We start from the raw sequence: 16,285 nt of genomic DNA on the forward strand, positions 1-16,285 counted from the left end.
ATTCCATGCTGACTGGCTGGAAGCTGACTCTCAGTTTATATTACATTGTTTGTATCACAGGTTAATAAACGATAATACTTGGCTTGTATTCATTTCATTCAGTAGCTTGTCAATGATGAAGTTAAAGTTTTGCTATAAAAATTGCTACAATTTAAAATAATACCTGTTATACGATATTTTACAGTCAAGCTTTATTGCTTCCGCAACATCAATACATTGAACTCAACAGAATTGAACATTATTAGCATTATAAATGACAGTTACTTACACACTTAAAACCATTTCTTGAGCTCGGCATAATAAAATGCCGAAACTGATCAGCAACACCTAAATTTGCTGATTGCTCAGTAATCAATACGCATGTTTCTGAACTTCGTTAAATGCATTCACTGATATTTCGGTAAAATGCTTCACTTTGCCGAAATTTGGCATAATTGCTTGCTGAATTTATCAGTAAACAACAGATATGCCGACATCAGCAGAGACGTTTGCCGAGAATTCGTAATATGCGCTAGCTGTTGCCGAGATTCAGCACGACAGCTGTCATTTATTGCCACGTTACATTTTCGCTACGCATTGCGCGATTATTTTCTGATGAAATTCTCGAGTGAAAAAATGGATAATCTTCGAAGAAACGTGGAACCACTTACAAGTAAAAATATTGAATAAATATAGTGACATGTTTCGCTTTATAAAAAGCGACTTTATCAGATCACATTATAAGGGAAAAACACCCAACACGGGGCTCAAAGAGTCCTCGAGACAAAACTTTGGGGGATATGCGAAAAAATAACCCAATGCATGGACAAATTCGATAGATCAAAGTAAGTTTATTTTTTGAGCAATACCGTATATGCATCATTAAATATTGAAAATTTTTGTATATTAATTTTTATTTTCATATTTCCAGCTCGACTCAAGGTGGCCGCATCCCAAAACATGTAAACGCCGCTTTTTATTATGCTACATGTTTTAAGGTAAAGGCTTTAAGCACTACTGGAAACAAATTTGTAAGCCTCCTTTAAGTCTTAATAAAATGAATTTTTGATCCTGAATGGTGTGTTTATAATGTTTAGAAATTACAAACAAAATTAATTGACTTTTAATTACTGATGATTCGGTAATTTGTTTTTTCATTTTTTCGTTTTATTGGATTGCCGAATATTCAGCGAACGTTTCACTGAGCAAACAGTAAATCTTATGCTGGCGATTTCGGCAATATTTGACGTTTGTCAAATTTGAGGGTGCCGAGACGCTCAGTTATTTTATTTTTGCCGAGATGATTGCTGATTACTCGGCTGTGCGAATCTCGGCATTTTTTTGCCGAGACTCAGCTAAAAAATTTAAGTGTGTAGAAAATAAACGATTTCTTATAATACCCATTTTATTGTATTCAACTCGTTTTTAATTCAACACAAAACCCAATGCTGCATAAATTCGCGTCATTATTTGATATGTAATTTTTGCTCACGATATAAAGCCACCGTGTCCACCGTGTATTTCTCACACCACCTCAATACGAAACAGCAGCGCGCAAGCAATAAAAAAAATGCGGATTTATGTAGTTTATGTAAACTTTTTCAAATTTCGGTTGTTTTAGCTAATATTTTATAATTTTGAGTTGCATTTTCAGATTCTTTGTGAAATTCTGCCAAACACTACTTTTCAGTTCTAAAATCATCCCCGTGGAACGGAACAGTAACCGTTTATACATTTCAAAAACGAATTACTGCTCGGTAAAGCAAAATTTCAAAATTCTAAGAATACTTAGTTATGATAAATTTGATTTCGAAAACTTAAGTGTTTTTGGTTTTTCAAAAATCGGTCTAGTTTTTGAATAATTGATCAAAACCGCGATTTTCGCATTCCGCTACATATCACCTTTAATCGCTCCATTAATGTAAGCTAATACTGTTTTGAAGTAGTTATACAAAAGTAATTGTAATTTCGAGTGATTTTGTGAGATTTTCTTGCGTTTGCGATGGGTCTTGATCGAGCAATTCCTCCAATTCTGCATCTTCAAACTTTGGTGGCGATCAGGTTAGTTCTTTGTTTTCCAAATCAAAATTGTCCCTTCTAAACCGTGCTAACCCCGTCCGACACGTTCGCTCAGAGATGGCTCTCAGTCACTGTTTTCTTCATAGAGCAATTCCAGGAATGAGTAGACGAAAAAGTGACAAAATCAGGATCGACCTTCTCCGATTTAGATGAAACTTTGTACATGGCTTCAGTATGGCAAACCATAAGTTTTGAACCGATGGAGAGATCAATTCGACTCACGACTGGTTTTTAAAAAGGGAGTATGTATTTTTGCATTTCACAAAAACTGCCTTTTCCAAATCGTTGTAACTTGGAAACCGTTAATTGTACAAAAATGGCGTTCAGGAAGAAGTTGTAGGGAATCGATTTTGCACTCTAAAAAATATACACTGAACAATTTTTTTGATTTTTTTTCTCAATAATACCAAAATAATCCAAAAAGGTTAATAAAAAAAGGCGTTCAATGTTTTGATAACTTTTTTTTAAATCTCTTATTAAAACCTACAGATTGATGGCTATCCCACCCGTGCCTTTTGAAAAATGAAGAAGTTACAGCTAAAACAATTTACAGATATATTATCTTTCAGCGATAACTTGAAATTTCGAATATATTTGTAAATTTATTTAGCTGTAACTTCTTCATTTTTCAAAAGGCACGAATGGGATAGCCATCAATGTGTAGGTTTTAATAACAGCTTTAAAATAAAATTTATAAAAAAAAATAAAACCCTGATTTTTTTATTTAACTTTTTCAGATTATTTTGTAATTATTGAGAAAAAAAATCAAAAAATGCCATTTTTGTACAATTAACGGTTTCCGAGTTACAACGATTTGAAAAAGGCATTTTTTGTGAAATGCAGAAATACATACGCCCTTTTTAAAAATCAGTCGTGAGTCGGATTGACCTCTCCATCGGTTCAAAACTTATGGTTTGCCATACTGAAGGCATTTGCAAAGTTTCATCCAAATCGGAGAAGATCGAGTCTGATGATCTGCTAAGCATTTCTGGAATTGCTCTAGATCAAGCTCTTCCATAAGAATATAAGCTTGTGAAAATTGTTCCACCCAACTTAGAGTAAAGTGGCGTTTAAAGTCACCATGTAACTCCTAAGCGGTAGGTCGGATCCAGGGAAAATGCAATAGCAATCCATGAGACTATAAGAATATTATTTGAATTCAATCTAAAATTTGACCAGCTATCTATGAGTACATTGATTGAGTTCTGTTTTGAAGTTTCTGCCATTCTCGAAACCAGGAACAGGGAACCGGTACTTCCGAAGTAAATTCGTTTGGCTACCAACGTTACTAACAAATTGAAATGGCTTAGAACAAAATTTGAAAGAATACTTTAGAATCCTCGTTCCAAATTTCAATTTCACCAAGTAACTGATAACCGGAAGTGGGTCATATTTTAATAAAAAAATGAAGTATTCATTGAAGTATCTAAATTTTGTTTTGCTATATCTTTTTTCTTTTGAAAAAGCACGAATCGCATTAAAACAAAATGTTGATTTCAAATTTTCAATTTCAATTTCAATTTATATTTGATTCTATCGGTTCTTTTAATTTTTAAAACTTATTTGTTCTGCATATATTAAGGGTATAAATGAGTTCATGCCGTTTTGGCTTTCTCTATACAAAGGTATTAGAATTGCGACATTAGAATGGAGCCTTGGAGACCCATAGTGTCATGTACCAATCGACTCAGCTCGAAAAGATCGGAAAGTGTCTGTGTGTGTATGTGCGTGAACCTTTCAACGAACTGATTGTAACAAGCTTAGGCTCAAATGGCTGTGACTTCTGGTTCCGGAGATATGATGGTATAAGTGATGTAGCCGACAAAACGCGTTATTTTTTTACCGCGCAATTTCTTCAGATATGGCTGAGCCGATTTCAACAAGCTTAGACTCGTTTGAAAGCTACTGTTGGGCCATTGATCAAGTTCAAAGATCACATGGCTGTGATTTCTGGTTCCAGAAAAGAATTAGACTCGTTTGAAAGATACTATTAGGTTATTAGATCAGCTCACAATACTAATGGCTGAGGATAAGATCTTATGAATGTTTTAATGAGACTATTTGCAATGCAAGAGAAAGGTATTATCTCACCACCTTCTTACTCATATCAGACCTTTAGTTGGAATCACAAAGCTTCCCCCATTTGATTTAGGTTGGCAATCCACTCCATAATACAGTCATTCACTTGTAAGACTATTACCGTTTTCGTTTATTGATCAGAGCAGCCCGAAAGCAGACCCAGAGTCGCACAAACGACGTTTGATATGTTTGTTTTAGCAACCTGAGGTCGCTCTTGATCGAACTCCAATCGCGTAGTTTCGCTCTGAAAATTTTCTCGGGTCGTACCACGCATCCATGCGAGTTTGTTTATTTTTTCTTTTTTTCATGAGTTGTTGTTTAGGGCGCGTACCACGTGTTCGTTTTACTCGGAGTCAGAGCCGTTCAATGTGATATAAACAGGTGGGGCAGACCACATGGCTTACTTGTGTTAGAAATCAGAACTGTGTAAATAGTTCGGTATGACGACATACATAAAAAATAAACATGTTTTGATTCAATGCCAACTAGTCCGAACGTTGTGACGAAAGCAAGCATGTGGTTTTTAGTTTTACTTGGGTTGCTAAATAAAATTTAATTTCACTAACACAAACGAGTTGTGTTTGCCCCACCTGTTTCTATCACATTGGCCCGCGTCTAAGTTCAAAAACGAAAACGGTATATGATAAACATCGCACCCTCTCATTCCGCTACTAACGCAGAAGGCGATACTGAATAAAGTAAGGCCAAAGTTTCATCCAATTTTTATTTACGAAATTTTTTTATAATAAGTTTAGCACAAGGGGAGAGTCGCTTAACACAAACTATATTGTGCCTCCAAAAAAAAAAACACGTGAGTATGTGAGTCTAAGTGTGCCATGCTGTTCCCCATGAAACAGCTACTTGTCAAAACTGGGCCTTTCGTGTGCCGCAACTGTGCAACTATATGAAAACGAAAGTGCCAATATTGATAAATGCATTGTGTTAATGTGTGATTGGCACATTGTTCTAAGCGTCCTCCCCTTGGTTCAGCACCACTTTCACGAATTAATGTGCCCGGGGGCTAGATTTAACTAACTGAATGATCTTTTGTTATGCTCGTTGGGTTCCTTCAAGACCTTGGTTCCCTAAAACCTTGGGCCCGGGGGCACGTACCCCACTCTGTAAAAGCGGTCCTGGTATCAAGGCATCGTTTAGAGGCAACCTAATAACTCACAGTATCAATTCCGTTCGCGTTAGACGTTATAAAGCGCCTGAAGTATATGCAATACATGTTTCGGTGTGTCCATAAATGTCGAGAGCTTTTAGCTGGTTTTATGTTGCTACAGATACACATTAAAATCTTGTACTTTTTATGATATTAGGTTCAGATAGCCTAACCTAATTTGATTGTCACTGTTTTCGTTAGGTTTAGTATAATTATCTGAAGATTCTTCTAGGTCAACTTTAATTTAAATGTAATATCAAATAAGAAAACTTACTACTAGCTTTCACGATTTGCGCATGTCAAGAGCCATCTGTGTTGAGAGTGCTTCGCTTTCAACCCACCAGATGCGCTGTTGATGGTTAGAAGAAGCTTTTTTAAGTGTTCAAAATTTTCTTCCCATCTATAACCATGCATCATGGAAACATGTTGGGTGGGAGGCAACAGGTCTGCGTGAAAAGGAAAGTGTTCAAAACGTGTTTGTCGGGCGATTGGCTCTGACTCAAGACGATGTAGCAGATTATTCGTAATAGTGCACATATGACGGGTTCTACTAACACTACCAGCGTGGATTTGTTCGCGCACATTCGAGCCCGTACCTGCTATCCAACGCCACAACTACTTTAGCTGTAAGTAAATGCGATTCCTTCGTCTTATCTGCTACATTTCGAGTAGCTCGCGAACACATAATCGCTGCGGTGACGGTCACTTCCGAAATCAAGGTGAATCGAAATTTTATCACCAGTGTTTAAGTCAACACGGGAGAATTATTTTGGTTTCGGAACTAACATTGTGATTCCGGCATAAGCGATTGCTTCTTCTCAAGATGGCAGCTCTAAATGTTGCATTTATGTATATTCCAGAAGGTTACATAATTGATCAATATTATTACCAAATCCGATAAAACGATTTGAAGATTTCGTGATCGAGAGTAAGGTATCGAATACTTGCGATCGTGTACTCGGAAAAAGGAATGATCTTGAAATGTCAACCGGTTGTGGTTAAAGCCGTTTTCGTTTGCTCAGAACATGATTGTCTGTTTGGTTTTTTTTCTATATTGAAAAATGACTATAGGAGACTCTACACAGGCGAAAGGTTTTGCTACGCCGGAGAAGGGTACCGGACATAAGTATTCACCAAAGCTAAGTTGTGTGGTTTTGCCTCAGGGGGTTAGAGCTGGATGACCTTACTTGGGTTCAGAGGCACCAAATATGGCAATCATCGCAGAGAATGTACGAAAAAATGATTTTAGGATAGCGAAAAAAAATCGATTTGGTCCGTCTGGCACTGAGAGCTTAAAATCGATGAGAAGGATATACTAGCTCAGATACCCAATACGTGAAGTGCGAACAGAATGTAGCTAAGGGGAAGTGAAAAGGTTTTCTTTTTTCGTTTCATACTACAAAACAACTTTTCTCAGGGAGACTCTATAAATGCAAACAGCAAAGATGAAGGTTGCGATCGTCATTAAATGCACTCGCATGCCAGTATTCATTTCGCAGAAGGAAGAATAACCATGATTTATGGCATCTGTTTGACGTCGATGAAGTGTTTGAATTCAGGGGGGTTCTCGTGTCACATCCGTCTGTTTAATTGTCTATGCGATATTGGATGTATTGACTTGATAAGTGCTTGTAGTTATAGAATCACTATTGGAGGCCAAATTTTCTTTGTTGAAATTATCCGGCGCCAAAGCTACTTGAACTGTTGAAATGCATAAAAGGATAACTTAGAATTGGTATTTACGTTGGGAACTCAGTTGAGTTGTAACAAATTGTAGCATTTTGTTCATACAGTTTTGGTTGATGATATAATAAATAATAAATGTATCAATGAGCAAAATTGGCGAATTCTGGGTGGAGAGCAACCCAAGGTACCTGCAAATTCATTTCCAAATTAAAAAAAAATAATACCACCACAATAACAACAACGACCAAGTATGATGTATCTCATCACTACGGTAATATTTTTAAAAATTAAACCAATACAATTAAGGGATTATCCAAAAAATTATTTATTGTATCTAAAAAAAAAGATTTATAAATATTTTTTAAAGGAAATTGCAGTTCTTTGCATAGACATTAATGTAAATATAATCGCGAGAGCGAGATTTTTATACTAATCACCTTGTAATTCCGGAACTGGATACAATAAAATTAAGCAGTGTTCATATCTTTATGTGGTAGCACCAAAGTAAACTCTTTTGTAAGAATATTAAAAAAACTGTAATAAACAGGATTTCTATTCCTTATTCGAAGGAAGGTTAAAAACGGTTGTACAGAGAACACAAAGCTATAATTGAATTAGTATTAAACCCAACGAAATTTGGTTCCACAGATGTTGCATAACCAAAAACACTATTATATATGTTTATAACTGGATCACGTTGATACCATTTTTCTATGGAAAGAGAAACTCTTATTGCTATCCAAAAAATTATATGATGGTAAGGTTTTATATCTGATTGAGAGCTAGACTAAGAGATACCTGCTCCATTGGGCTTTCATTTGCTCCTGAACAAAAAAAAATTGTTGTTTTTTTTTCTTTACGTTTCGTCTTAGACTCGTCAGTGCAGAGCAGCATATTGAATTGAACTGCTTAATGCAAACTTATTAATTGGCACCGAAGTGCAATGTCTTTGCTGACGTGCCGAGCAAAAACGTTATTTTCGGCTAATACTAAGTGTTTTTTAAATAGCATTAACTTTACGTCTGCTTAGAGGTTCAAGTTGAACTGTTTAAGTTTGCATTAAGCAGCTCAATTTGAACTGCTCTGCACTGACGAGTCTAAGACGAAACGTAAAGAAAAGTAAAAACGGTTATGTGCCCTAAGCACAAACTTAGGTTTACCCCTTAATGAATTCGTTGTTGTTATAAAAACATCGTCGTGGGGGATTTCTGACGTTTTCTTTTTTGCATTTTTTTGTTTTGCACTGTAACAAACGTGCCATGTACATTGGTTGCTAATTTTGACGTGAATAGGTCTTACTTTACTATGGGCAGTGTTCTTGATTGCCGAAAAATTGACAGAAGCTGCTCGATATTTATCAATATTGTATACAACATTTTCAATCCGGTAGAAGATGCTACAAGAACTCTAGTCTCTCAATGCTCAACCGCGAGAGAATTTTTCTACATTTCTTCGCTCCACTTCATACTCTGAGTGTTTCATGGCTCTTTAAAAAAATACAGTCTGATAATTATCGGTGCTGTGTGGAATTTACCAAGAGAGAATCGCAAGTTGACAATTATCGCAGAAAATCGAATCGATGATTCGACTTGATGATTCTCATACTAGGTTGCAATATTTCAAGACACAGCTTATACAAAGGTTATATGCACATAGTTATAATAAGCGGCAATAGTAAAATGATTCTATCGCAATTATCCACTGCCCATACAGAATCGGATCGCGAAACGAGAATAAGCGGCCGTTTGTTGCTTCAGAGAGAATCGCCACAGCAGCGAGTTAACCTTTGATTCTCAGACAGGTCATCGAGAGAAATTCGCTCTCGAACTGGTGTCTATTCTATGTCAAATGAACCATGTCGGTTTTTCTGTTGCTGCGATGATATCCGTCTCTCTTTGATGGTACTGATTGAATCGTGTGAAGAGTTGCAAGTGACCGTTCTTTGATTCGATAAAAGCCACCCTTGACTATGGGGGACCTTTTCAAAATTCGCCTTAATTTTCGGGTAGAACTTAATCGTGAATATGTCGGGTAGAGCTAAACGCATTACCATAATTCATTCTCCATGCTATTAGAAATATGCTTAGCAATTTGTGACTAAATTTTCAACAGAGTGAGATAACCATAAATAAATCAAAAATAAAGTTTTCTCAAACTTTTGGATACAATATTTCTTGTGCGTTAGACGGGACTGGAAGTCGTGGAGGGAACCTTCAACCGGCCCCATTTGAATTGGATTTTGAAATTAAATTTAGGGTCCACCTGAATTCTGAATTTAATTTATGGTTTAAGATTTAATTCAGGTTCAAATTTAAAACTATGACTCTGGAACTGAATCAAAATTCTGTATCCTGGAACTAGATTTTTGGAACTGGATTCATGGATTTTTTTTATCAAAATCAACCCTTTCGAAGTACTCCCCAGGGACTGCAACACACTTATGCCAACGCTTGGTCCAATCCTCGAAACATTTTTTAATATTCAGTTTTCGGTATGGCCATCAGAGACAACTGCGATTTTTCCATAATTTTATCTCGGGTGCTGGAACGGTTTCTTGAGTCGACCGAATAGAAAAAAATCGCAGGGACCCAAATAAGGTGAATTCGGTGGTTACTGAATGGTATTCGTTTCGTTTTTAGCCAAATGTTCACGGATAACGATGGCATTGTGTGACGGTGCGTTATCGTGGTGTAAGATCCACGAGTTGTTTGTTCACAATTTTGGTCTTTTTCGACGAATAGCCTCACGCAAACGTCTCATAACACCCAAATAATACCTCTTGTTAACGGTCTGGTCTTGTGGAAGGAATTCATGATACTTAACACCCTTGTAATCAATGAAAGCTGTGAGCATCGCCTCTCGCTTCTTTCATCATCATTCACAGACTCACGGCCACTTTTGAACGACTGTTTTCATCAGAGTCATCTTCTAACATCTGCAATGTCGTCGCATCATTGAAACCGTTTTTAACACAAAATTTAATGCAAACTCGTTGTTGCATCCATTTCGATTCCATTATGAAAATTGTACAAAATCGAGGACACGCACAATTGCAGATGTACTCAATACAGCATAACTTTTAGAAATGTCCAGGTATCAAACTGAAAATTTGATAGAATATCAATGACAGATTTGGCAACCTAAAAAAAGTCTAATCGGGTGACAAGACGGTGATTCCGGGAACATTTTGATCAAGGTAGTAGATTTGGATTCTAGAACATCTAAACTTTGAACCAGAATTTTGGAACGTGTATCTGAACCATAATTTGATACTCGAAGTCAGTTTTAAAATTTATTTCTGAATTCATTTTCAGAATTCAGAAAATTCATAACTTTTCTTTTTACTGGAATCGAACTCGGAACTTGGGTTCAGTAAATAGATTTTGGACCGGAATTCAGTTTCTTAATTCAGGTTCGGAATTGTGTTCTAACATTAATTTCGGAAGCTGACTTTGAAAATGATTTTAGTTTCAGAATTATAGAACTAAAATCAAAAACTGAGTTCTTGAAAACTGGATTCCAAACATGAATTTTGCAACTGAATTCAAAACCCAGGTTCCGAATTTAGTACTGTAATCCAGTTGAATGGTAGTGAAAAAGAACTCGACCGTTGTAAACATTGGAAAAATTCACAAATCGCTTTTTTTTAGATCCATTACAATATTTTCAATGAACTACTCGAAGTTTTTCTCCACTGAATATGTGAATACAAAAAATAAAAACACCTATAACATTGCTTGTTGTATTGTTTGACTCTTATTTGTTCAGTGTTATTTGTATGGTAAAATATATATGTTGTCAATAACTCATACTTTATTATAGAAGCACCGTTACAATTCGGGAAGCGAGGCAGTAAAAGTTGCAAAATTCACTCTATCAACTACCTAACGATAACTGCTATTCGGAACTGGTATTCACGTATTTTATTCGTATTCACGTCATTCAGTTATGTTTCTGACATTACGCACCCACCTTTTTGTATTCGATTGAATTGCATTGAAGTTTTACTCGGAATCTATCGATTGAATCTATAAAAATATTACAATATTTAAAACCGTTTCATGGAGTGCTGCCCCCTCAACTGTCACGTTGTGTATCGATACTAACTTAAGGGGCGGGTAGGGTCTAACACTTTTAAAAAATTTTTTATTTCTTTTTGTATTTCATCCTAGTAAAACATTTCAAGATCTTTTTGTCAAATTTTCAAGCCCACCGGAACAAAAATCTGGTCCTTTATCGATTCTTATCTCATACTCAGAAAAAGCAAAAGCTCGCCGCACAGGCCCAAGAGTTCTGCTTCGATTGACTTGAAAGTTTGACAGAACATTCTTGAAATGTTTTATCAAGGCAAAATGCAGAAAAAAAAAAATGATTTTTCAATAAACTTTAAACGCGTTTTTCTAGAAAACAAGTTTTGAAAGTCTTTTTTTACTTTTCGTTTTATATTACTTTGGGAAGGATTTAACAGATACAAAATATGAAAAAAATTCGTAAAAAATCGTAGTTTTGAATTTAAACAACCACCAAAAATTTGAAAAAAGTTCAAACAAAAACGTTGGGGTCTAGAAAAACATCTAATAAAACTGTATAACTTGGATTTTTTGGCTTCTGATAATTTTGCGTTGAGATACAGTGGACACTTTCTAAAAAGCGTCCTCAAAACTACTTCTTCACCGGTTTATTTCTCAATATTTTTTCACGAAGAAGATACAAAATGTTGTTCAAATGATGCTTTTTATTATGTAAATAATTTGAATTTAATTTTTTGAACAATAACTCTTAAAAAAATTCACAAGAATAGTGTTTTTTTTCATCCGTTAGATCCTAGACCTAGAAGTATTGTGGGAAAACCGCAGTAGCGTATCTATGAAAATTTGCGCTCTTGATTTGCCGCCACCATCGTTGGTTTAATGAGGAAAAAATAAAAGTTTTCCCAAGTCTATCTCTGTTGGGATAGATTTTGTGAACAATAAAAAAGTCTTAACCGACCCCAAAAAAAAAACGTTGCATCCGGGGCGAATGCCCTCTTCGCCCCCCACTCCTATATACGCTACTGGCAAAACCGCTTCTTGTTTGTAAAATCCTCATACAAAGATTACATAATTTTGTAAATATGAGTGAACAATTAAAATACATAACTACGCCTATCTGTACAAAAGCATGTAAAAATACGAAAAACAGGAAAATAATAGTTCCAGTGTTCTACTTCAGGAATCAGAATAATTTGGCTCAAATTGCACGTATTGATATTTAGAGATTTGTGCCTTAGCAATATATAATATATAATATAATGTTAAAAACCTATTTAGGAATTTAAAATATAATTATTTTTGCTTTTTGAAAATAATATTTAATCAGGTAATTTAGAAAAAGGTTTTTAAAAAAACTTTGCAACCTTAATGATTGTTCCTTTCTCATAGAGAAATGTTAGGCAATCACTGTGAAAAGTTATCACTTACTGAAAGGCACTATTATCCCATGCAATTGTAAAAAAGTATGGATTTTACTTTCGGTTTCGGAACTATAGGATCACGAGTGTTTGAAATTTCAAACCGTGGCTTAGTGCGACGATGCAAAAAATAGTGGAAAACAAAATTTTAGCTTGTAGGTCATGTAAGCTGCTGGTTATACGAAATGGCTTCGGTTCTGTTCGGTTCTGTGTAGCGTATCTTGTTTCGGAAGTACTGGAAGTCCAAAACTCCAAAATGAAACTCACTTAATTTTCTCAGAAATGACACAATCGATTTTCTCAAGCATAGGCCCAAATAATAGGTATTTTAGCTACATAGACTGCTATTGAATTTTATCCGGATCCGACTACCGATTCCGGAATTACAGTGTAAAAGCAAAGCCTATAAGTATTATATTTCTTTTGTGGAAGTTGGCCGCCTGTTTCAATAGGCTCCGCTGCCGATTCATAGCGTACAGAACACCATTGCATCGCAAGTGCTACGATCCTTCTGAAAACTAAGAATCCTTCCAGGTCGGGACTCTAACTTACGACAACTGGCTTGTAAGACCAGCGCCCTATGTTCACGCCCGAACAAATTTTCCTGTTTCTATACTATGAACTGTTTTTTTTTTGGAATCCCACATTAATATTTGTAGGAATATCATAAAATAGGAATATGTTGAATCAAAAGTTTGATAGAAAACCTTCAACGATGCAAAACTGAATTGGATTGCATAGAGTTTTCAATGAATATAACTGTATCTTTCAATTAACGCTTAGTTTTGCGGTTAAAGTATATTGAAACGTACAGAATTGTAAAGTAACTTTAGGTTCAATTGCCTGCTCCAAATATGTGCTTAAAAATCGATGTAAATTAACAAAATATTTTTATCTGTGAACTGTCGTGTTATGGAAAAAGCGCAATTTTTCTGTGTTGTGCAACATATCTTTAAGTTCTTCCGTTATTACGTATATTTATTCACAACGATTGTGCAACGGAGGCAGAAGTAAAATCAGCGAAAAACAATTGTGAAACTCGTGAAACTACTACGTAATGTAAACAAGAAATGGAATGACGATTACAAAAACATAGCAAACTCAATTTCTAATGAATAAGTTTTACTTTTGATTTTCAATACAACTGCTCTTAACACAATCATTGATCTTGTAAAATTATCTGCAAATCTGAAAAATGTTAATGTAGAATTGATTTTTTGTGTTTTTGTAAATGAAAAATCGACAACGATGGTGAAACATGTATTCGTACGCCCGAATCCTCGGAATGGTGTATAAAATATGTATATTCAAACATTCTTAAAATTTTCAGACGATTTTGATCAAGCTAATGTTTGAATGTTTGAACCTGAAAAACCTCGAAATGAATTTCCCGTGAATATTTTCCAATGTGGTCACAGTGAGTTGAATAGAAAATTGTTCACGTCACGTGATTACCTATATTATCTAAATAACAGGAAACATCAACCTGTTAATATTTCGGAAAGAAGTGCTCTACGTTTTGTTTTTTTTATCAGCTTAAATCTTCTAGTTGAATTAAACAACAATACAGTATAGTCATTCATCCTAGCGGGCCCGACTTTAGTGATACGCACTGTAGCTATTATTTTTGTAAGCCCAGGGATTATTTTTGTGCTGGAGTTGCAAAAACAAGTTGCTGAAGCGGTAGGGTAAAGTGTTATAATATGTCCCCCTTAAGAAAACATTGAGATATTTTCAAGTGTATCGATATATTTTCCTCGAGAATGCAAGTATTTCATTGCAATACGGATGAGGAACATAATTTTCAATGACTCCAATAGAAAAGATGAGAATTGATTGATATAAACACGTTTTCCAAAACTTCCACATTCTTAGATTTTCACGCTCGCCTCAGACATAATGCCCCAGCAGCCGTTTAATATGTCTCACAACAAATCAGTGGCATGACACACAACAAAAGACATTTTATCCCACAACAATGATGCATTATGCTTCTTGAAATGTCCATAAAGTTACTGTTTTAAGATAATCAGTATGTCAAAGAAATGGCGGATAAAACATCTATTTAGTCGAAACAAAACCTTACATCGAAAAGCTGCCAAAAGAAATTTTTAGTTTTTTCATACTTTCCTGCAAACGACAACCACCAAACTTGCATAGCAGAAAGATCCTACGAAAAGATAGTGTTAGTGATAAAACTTTGGTTCAGAAAAGTCTTCAATGCTTAAGAAAGGAAAGGGGGCATTTTGGCTAGCAGGGACGCTTTATAAGACTTTCCCCTAATATATAACTATGAGAGTAACTATGATGAACCTGAGTTTAAAAAGTGATGTCAGGTCTGCTCATTTTTTTTCGCGAGATGAAAACCGAATTCAAATTATCTGATGATTTTTGTTTCCATTGCGTATGTAACGCTGTATATGTACAACTTTCATGATAATATTCTCATGTCTGCAAGTTTTGCGTTCACTTCAAACAGATAAATCTAGCACAACTTTTTTGCAAGTTTTGAAATTTATGTCATTGTTTTTCTAAAACTGAAGAAAACTGCACACACTGATTTAAAAATTGAGGCAGCCAAAACTATGCGAACTCAACAGAAAAATATTTTTTACAGCAAGGTTTTCAATTCGGCCTATCATTTTTTGCCTATCGGAGAGCATCATTCCGCTAATTTTTCTTCCACAAGAGGTTTATAGCAATTTCGACGTATATTTTGTCTAATACAATTACGACAGCCGTTTGGAAATTGTTATAGTTACTCCCGTTTTACATGATGATGTGAAATTTTTTGCAGAACTTCTATAACAGCTAGTGAAACATGAACATGTTGGTGATTTGCTGCACAATTGTTTCAAATGTACTTAAAGTGGTTCTACAGTGATTTTTTCGGCAGTATTGTGAAACTTAACAGTGATAAGTTGCACAACCGAGTTTAATATATATAAACATCTTTCGGAACATATCCTATATAAATAACAATTCTAAAACAATTGTAGAACATCTTGAAATTGAGGGAACTTATAAAAACTGTCGTTTACCGTAGTCAAAAACGAATCGAGTGAACAGTTACAATTTTCTTTTACTACATCACTCATCAAATTTGGCCTTATTACACCCAGGCGATGTGTGTATTCGGCCAAACCCGTAAGGAACGTGATCTTGACAAACGTGTTCAAATTGGAGCAGTTAAATTTATAGCTCACAAACGCTTCGTCGCCGCTTCGGTCTGTTTGTGTACTTTCTTTGGAGATACCGAGTGTGGTTTGATGTCCAAATGAAAACCAAATTGATACACTACACTCTGATGTGAAACTAAATCTTCCCTCTTGACAGATTTTTGAATGATACATAGCAAAAATTCAGCTTTATTCAGATACTTGTTATGATATTATGATATGTCGTCACTCTAATTATAGTCATTCTAATGATGTTAATATTTTCATTGACCGACGACATTCACCGAACGAAACGATTATTTCGGTAATAGGGTTATTTGGCATTGTGCTGACATCTTCCCAGAGGGAAAATGGTTATATCTCCGATTTATTTGTTTTGGCGGTCACAGATATATGTAACCTTCGCTTAATTTTAATCGCTTTGATGGTACACTTCGATGGTATTCAAAATCGATACACGTCCAACACTGACATTTTGGCAAGCGGCGCACGGATGGCAACCGAATAAATAAACTATTCTAATACTTACCCTCTTCATATGTCGTGAACAAGCCATAAACTAATTTCACCAGGCAAACAGTACGAAAGCGTCATTAAAACCTTCAAGGATGACAATTTACCTTGGTTACTGTAAGTTACCGCCGCGAATATCGTTTAAACTGGTAAAGG

General features: G+C 35.4%; 1 protein-coding gene across 2 annotated transcripts in view; it reads right to left on the reverse strand.

The window, feature by feature from the left end:
- LOC131435765 (homeobox protein bagpipe) overlaps positions 1–16,285 on the reverse strand; it is a 56,246-nt gene extending 39,961 nt beyond the window's left edge. Inside the window, exon 1 of one of the 2 annotated variants that reach the window (XM_058603955.1) lies at positions 16,146–16,285. The gene's annotated coding sequence lies outside the window, so the exon portion shown is untranslated. The remainder of the gene's footprint in view (positions 1–16,145) is intronic. The other variant, XM_058603953.1, reaches the window with a different exon arrangement.

Source organism: Malaya genurostris, chromosome 3 (assembly GCF_030247185.1).
Source record: "Malaya genurostris strain Urasoe2022 chromosome 3, Malgen_1.1, whole genome shotgun sequence".
Lineage (NCBI taxonomy): Eukaryota > Metazoa > Arthropoda > Insecta > Diptera > Culicidae > Malaya > Malaya genurostris.